At 39.2% G+C, this 7,005-nt stretch overlaps 1 protein-coding gene across 1 annotated transcript in view; it reads left to right on the top strand.

The window, feature by feature from the left end:
- DPP10 (dipeptidyl-peptidase 10 (non-functional)) overlaps positions 1-7,005 on the top strand; it is a 240,836-nt gene that overhangs the window by 72,118 nt on the left and 161,713 nt on the right. The window lies entirely within an intron of this gene.

Genomic DNA, 7,005 nt, shown 5'->3' with positions numbered 1-7,005 from the left:
TTAGGCCAAATAAAATCTGTTGGCGAGTGCTCCAAAGTACAATCAGAATCCTTTCTAGGCCAGTATGAGGGGCTTTAGTTGATCTGTTTCTATCAGAAGGGTTGTTTGTAGGAATTTGAGCTTTAGATCTGACTTTTCTGTTTGCATCCTGAGGGTAAGACTGTTTCCCAGGTCATTTCATCCTCCAGTCCCGCTTCCTACTTTTATGGAGCTTGCACTGAGTGTGCCATGTGGGATGGGACCCACTGGATCAAGATAAGCACTGTCCTGGTGATCCTACACAGTTACTGGCACTGCCTATCTAATTCCCCACACTTCAGCAGACCAGTGGAATTACATGTACAGACTAGACAATGATATCCAAAACAAATGAATGCCAAAGGAAATTCTGCCAGTGTTTTCAAATGTTGATGCCAAATCTGTGTTTCCATATCTGTGTTGATTAGAGACGTATACACTCACTGTTTAATTTTCAAATTAGCTATCATGGGTATTTCCCAAGAACTCCAGTAGTGTGGTAGGTAATGAACACGCACGAAAACAAGACCTCTTAAGTGCTTTCACTTCATAAGTTAAATTTAGATAACACAAGATACTTCTGGGTGAAAATTTTAAATGCACATGTGACTTTTGAATGTCTAATTTCTATTCAAAGGCCAGATAACTGATCAGTAGAAATAATTTAATATAGACTGGTATTTTAGGTTCATAAAAAGATACAAATAAAATCACAAAACAGTGCCTTGATGTGATTTATATATTACTGGTTGCATGATAATTCTCAAGAGCTAATAATCTTCATTTAATCAACATGTTTTTCTCCTAAATCAGAATGAGACACCTGCTATTTTGGAAAGAGCAGGTTAAATAATTAAGTGTGAACAGAAAATTGCCTACCTTTGTTTATTTTTATAACTTAGAACCTTTTGTTTATCTTTTGGTAGTATAAAATAAAGAAAACAAGTCCTGTCAATTGTGTAGTTCTGTGACATTTAGCTGCACCTGCTAAATTGTGGGTCCACTGCACTGTGAAGCAAAACTCTCATTAACTCCAGTGCAGTCAGGATTTTAACAAAGATGTCTTAATTCTGGCAAAGCTGTTGGATTCAGTGCAATGAAATTGATGGTAAATATCTCACTGAAAAGGTCTGAGAGTAACTGTACTAGCGGCTTACTAAATTTTTTGTACCTACTGCCATAATGATGAATATTTATTGCAGTAAGCATTGCTATTGCACATGGATACTTTAAGTTATTATTCAGTGTCATATTTTTAAATTTCATTTTCAGTGGCAGCAAATTGATAGCTACGAAATATATCTTATTGTTATCTAAGGTAAGTCAGAATTTCAGAGTAGATTTAAAATACATATCTAAGATCACAAACTTTTACCTTTTGCTACTCAATAGTTAGCAGATGCTCACTCTCAGACCTACACACAAAGTATTAAAAAAATAGGGGGGATTGGTTTTCACAGATAATTCGCAATCCCTTCTACCGCACGTTCCCCATCGCAAATGGTGTACATTATCACCATCCAGTTGATGATGATATAACTATTTCTAGAGGTAGAGGCTCATACTTTGAGCTGTGGAGATACCTTGTTCGCTCCTAGCCAAAATAGCAGCTATGTTGGCAAGCATTTACACCAAGTGGCAGTGTGTTTGTGGCACTGGAGAAAGCTTGCATCCACATGTGCAGAGCCTCAAGGAAGAGACTGTGTGTACATAAAGGAACCATCTCTACTTTTGTTATTAATATTTTTTCATATTAGTAAATAAATCCAAAGCATTTTTATCTTTTGAATAATATCCTAGTTTTGATGAGGACTGAAGATTCGGTACCGTTTGTGAAATGGGGATGCACTCTGTAGTGTGCCAGTCATGGGAAAGGAGTAGAGAGCCTTTCAAATTAGGCTGGATAGAATTAAATATTCTCCTGGTCATTGAATATTATGACACTCCAGTAGATAATCAACATTATTTTCATTCTTAGATTATTCTCTCCCTGTATTGACTATGGGCCAAGGTTCAAGACAGTCAACCCATTCATTACAGAGGAGAGTTTGCTTGTGTAATGGCTAATGAGGTAATTTTTTTGTGTGTGTGATGCAGTCTTATAATAGCAATGCCAGGCGTGGTAAATTTGGTGATTGTCATTTTCATTACAGTAGAAAGCTTATTCTGAAGAAGTGAATAGTCATTAAAAATTAAGGAAAATGGTGCACTGAATGGGAATACTATTTGCCACCATCATACTCTGAAAATTGGTATTTAATGGGATTGATGTGTATTTTTTCATTGACTAAATTTGGAGAGTTATGATGCATTGGTAGAAGGTTGTCCCATCCTGAATGAAACACATGATAAGGTCTGGGTAAAACTTAATAATTCGATAGTATACATACAGTTTCACCTTTCAAGTGCCTGTGAATACTTATTTTCCACAACACCATCTGCAAGTTTCTTCAGTAGCAAATAATCTGACTTTAGACTATTCTTGCTCTCATTTAGAGTTTAGATTTTACATTGCATAATCATATGCTTTGTATCCTCTATTTTGATTATAATTTCTTCAAGATGAAGTTACTGCAGCCTGTACAATTTCCACATACTACAGAAATTAGCTGGAGAGTGGTAAATAATAAGCATCAGCATTGTCAGCGTAAACCCGGAAATCCTACACTATGACTTCGTTTGCCTTTTACATCCTCTGTTTGGAGTGCCGATTTCTCAAGGGATACATTCCGCAGCTTGTTAAAGACAGCCCTGAGGCCACTTCGATTTTACACTTGCGATCTTTCCACTGCAAGCCGGCAGCCTGAGTGTGATGGTAGGCATTGAGCCATCATCTCTGGCTGAATCAGCTTGCTGAGACGCCTTCATGTGGACAAAAGGGGGTGAGCAAACTGCAGCCCTACGGCTGCTCCAGAGACTGGTCTTTTACTGTGATGTGTACATAGACATTGAATTTTAATTTTCTCACTTGTTGGGGTTGTCTGTGAAACTCCAGTCGCATCTAGAGCACCGCAGAAGTAGGAACGATGGTGAGCTCTCAGGAGTGTTTGAGAGGCACAGGAAGTTCATGTTTCTATTGCAGGTTCAAATACCCAGTTTTATTTGAGAATTGTAATTATATAGAGGTAGAGAAGCGTATAAATCTTCCTTCCTTGAAATCACTGTATCTTATCCAAAGTGCAGCCCTGCCAATTCAGTAATCTGTGTGAAATCCGGCCTGGGCCGCGCAGCCTGCTCCAAAGCAGAGCCGTCTGCATCCCGTCTGGCTTGTCCTCTTGACAGTCTCAGCAGAAAGGTCGACTCCAGAGGCTGTCAGAGAAGTGAGATATCTTATTATCTCTCTGGGGAGGAAGCTGGGATAGGATGTGTGACTGAGACTGACAATTTGTTCACTAATATTCTCAATAGTCCAGGGACATGTACATTATTTGGGCAACAGCTGGCTGAGTCCTTTGCCAAGCTGGCTCAGTAATGGTCCTTGGTACAATGCAAGAGAGCAACCAGAGATTATTTCTTTATTCCTGACCAAAATGTTTCAACACAGCTGGGAAAGCTGAGCAGTTTCGTGGGAAATTTAGGAAAAGATGGAATGTTCTGTGCTGGCAAAATTACATCTACAACGTCTGATGTTTCACCATCACTGCGCAATGTGGGGTGAGAAAACCAAAGTGCTGGCATAACTTTTAAAGTTTTTAGCACCTTAAGTACAGTACATTTTCTAATTTGAAGTCCCTTTTTTTTTTTTTTTTTTACAGAGAGAACAGCTAAATGAAAGTGTAGGTACCAGAAGGTATCCAGGAGTAATAACCTGGTGGACCTTACTGGATTGCGTGGCACATGAGCAGTGCTGTAACCTATTAGAAAGGTTCTCTGTCTGACATGAATACTGCCCCTTCCCCTCTTTTTCTTGGTGCTGATTTACTGTTTCAAATTGGAATGGACTAAAAGACTCAAGTCTATTAGTCTGTTATCCTAGCTTTTAACACCATGAAATCATGTTTAGTGCTTTCCTCTAGAGGGGGAAATGAATATCCCTAACATTTTCTTCCCGGTAATGACAGACATACAGATGGAGATTTCTGCATTAAGAAAAATGGAGTGAGGAAAGTGTGAGGAGGAATGACAGAAATAGTAAAATCTTGTGCTTTAGTCCATCAACTGATTGCTCTTTGGATTAGATAACTGCTTCCCATTTATGCTAGTGCACACTTAGATCTTTGCATTTTCATTTATTTTTATTCATTTGCTTTGTAGTGCTTTGTCCAGTTGTGTTCTAAAAGTGAAGGAGACTTTTACTACTTCTGATAGGAGATTAATTATGGCATAACTCCTATTTCCTTTCAACTTTTTGTAATTGTTAGACAGCTCCTTAAACGATGTAAGTTAATGTCTTCCTGTCACCATTTCAGAAAGCTGGAGCTCCGCTGTAGCTGTGTTATCCTGAGTGTGCTCTTATGGAGAAATGAGACAGACCCTGCTGGGGCAGCCTGGATTTGGGAAGTCTGAGTGAGCAGATCTATGTAGAGGTGCTGTGCTCACTCCCAAGCAGAGTCCCAGGGAAATAGAAGAGAACTGCAGGAAAATTTTTTCATCCAGGAGAAGAAAGAGCTCCAGCAAGCTATTTCTGCTATCTGCCATGGATGGCAGGACCAAAGCCCTCAAGGGGTTGCAATTTAAGTTACCAGTTAATAAATTAGTAAACTCATAGGAAAAACTTTGAAATTTCTGAATTAGAACAGCTTTGTGTTATCATGGCAGTACATAGAAGAGGAATGTATCTTTCAAAAACCTGGATGCGATGGTTTAGTTTTGCTGTGAAAACTAAGCTGACAGCACAGCTGGATTCCACAGCGTGTCTGGGTAGAGCCCCAGTACAGTCACTGGGACTTTATTCAGCTACATTCTCTGTGATTACATGCGTTTCCTTCTATATAACTAAATCTCTGATGTCTTTGTGAAGTAATTCAGCTCCTTCCCTTGTGTTTACGTCTTTCCAACATGTACAGAAGTGACTTGCTTAGGCAGTAGACAGTCATGTTCTTCCAGCTGAGCTGGTCACAGACGTTACTACCTGTGGCTGATGGTCGCTGTCCACCTTATTGTCTCCCACAGCTCTGCAGTGAGTATTTCCTCATCTGCTTCAGTTCAAACTCAAGAACTCAAGTTTAACTGCACTATATATTTTGCTGTCGTATTTTTTTTCTTGTAAATCAGTCCTCCAGCAGATTTTTTAATATTCAAGATCTGTCTACTTTCTCTGTCCCGTCTGAAGTGCTAGCGTGGGGATATCAGCAGCTGTAATAATGAGGCAGGATCCTGCACAATTGCATGATAGGGAAGAAAACTGTGATTTTGTAAATGAATAGTGACTGTTGAGAGAGTTGAAGATTTTCATACATTGATATACTAAAGTAATTGGGACCACTGAAAATCAGCATGAGTTGAGCGTGACTTGGTATGATATCCGACGACAAGATTAGGAAAAGAGGAGGATACATTGATAAAGGATGGAGATTTTAATTATCTGGGCCAATCCAGAGTGCCTGGTCACTTTATTCTGGAGTTGAAGAAGGTAGGAAGATAGATTTTGTGCAAACGCCTACACTCCTAGTTTGTGCTAGTTGCTCCTTTCTGCACAAATATACAACATGCAATAAAGCATAATTTAAAAAAATCCAGGTTGTTTTTGATTAGGCTGATTAATCCATCAATATCAGCATAACAGTAGAGATCTGCTCTCTCGGGCTCTGTCTTCATGTTAATATAGCTCTGTGTAATAACTGAGAAGTCCACCTTCTCAGCAGAGATAATTTCCTTGTGTCTGGTGGGATGCTACTGTGACTGTGCTGCTTCCATTTCTGTAGCTACTGTGTCGTAAGATCCCCACCTGGTTTTTGGTTAGTTTGTGTTGGACATTAGAGGGGAAAGGGAAGTAGACCACCTGTGGAAGTCAGAAAGTACAGGAATTACCCATGTCTACAACTTTGCAAGCCATTTTGAAAAGGGAATCTTCTATATAATGAAAGATTGCCTAGAAGAGTCACAGTTTACATTATAAAACTAGTACAGAATAAATGTTTTCTTGAAAGCACTACTAACGAGCATAAACTTTTAGAAAAGCAGTGGAAATCTTGCTCAGCTGATGCGTGACTTATCTGGCATATTGAAATTTGGTCTGTATCTGTAATATCTTTGTAAATGACTATTTTATTTAATTAGCAAACACTTAATTAGACAAAGATTTGTCTAGCACCTCCTGTTCATTAAATCAGAAAGCATTCTCTATTTTAATTAGCATGACATTTTCTATAATCAATTTAATGAAATGCCATCTGCAGTTCTAATAATACTGTTTACAGCAAAGGCTGATTGACATATGTGTTCACAGCAAGGTATCAACCTTCTCTTATGTTTGTATTTAAAAAAAAAAGTAAAATATAAGGAAAAGGAGGGCTCTGACTTGCTAATGCTGCTGTTTGTGCTGCAAAGCAGAATTTCATTTAAACAAACCAATACTTAGTAAATATTTTCAATGGGAAAACAAGCATTTACAATCTTCAGGTTAACACTATCAGTAATCTGAAAAGACTGCCCTGAGGCCTCCTTATTCTAGGTATTGTGGAGCAGATTTTCAGCACTGCTTGGATGTCTCTCCTCTTTCCTTTACTTTTTAGATGCTACTTACGCTCTCAAGACTGTCAGATAGATTGCCTTAATAGCTGATGCTTTCTGTTCACAAAATTGCCTGAGTACTGATGCTGCTGTATCACCAGCAAACTCCTCGGGCCCTGCCCTCGAACAGGAGCCCCAGGGCTCATCAGCTGGGCCTCCTCCAGCCGAGCAAAAGGCAGGCTCTGCTAGAGGGATGGGAGGATGTATCTGCTCCTCTTGCTGTGGTACTCGCTGGATAGGGAAAAGCCCCAGATTCGGGTCCCTGTTCTGTAGTATCATGAGAACAGAGAAAAAGTGGACAAAAGTCCATCAGGT

This window comes from Pygoscelis adeliae, unplaced genomic scaffold (genome assembly GCF_000699105.1).
Source record: "Pygoscelis adeliae isolate BGI_AS28 unplaced genomic scaffold, ASM69910v1 Scaffold450, whole genome shotgun sequence".
Taxonomy (NCBI): domain Eukaryota; kingdom Metazoa; phylum Chordata; class Aves; order Sphenisciformes; family Spheniscidae; genus Pygoscelis; species Pygoscelis adeliae.
This window is presented reverse-complemented; position numbering and strand designations above follow the sequence as displayed.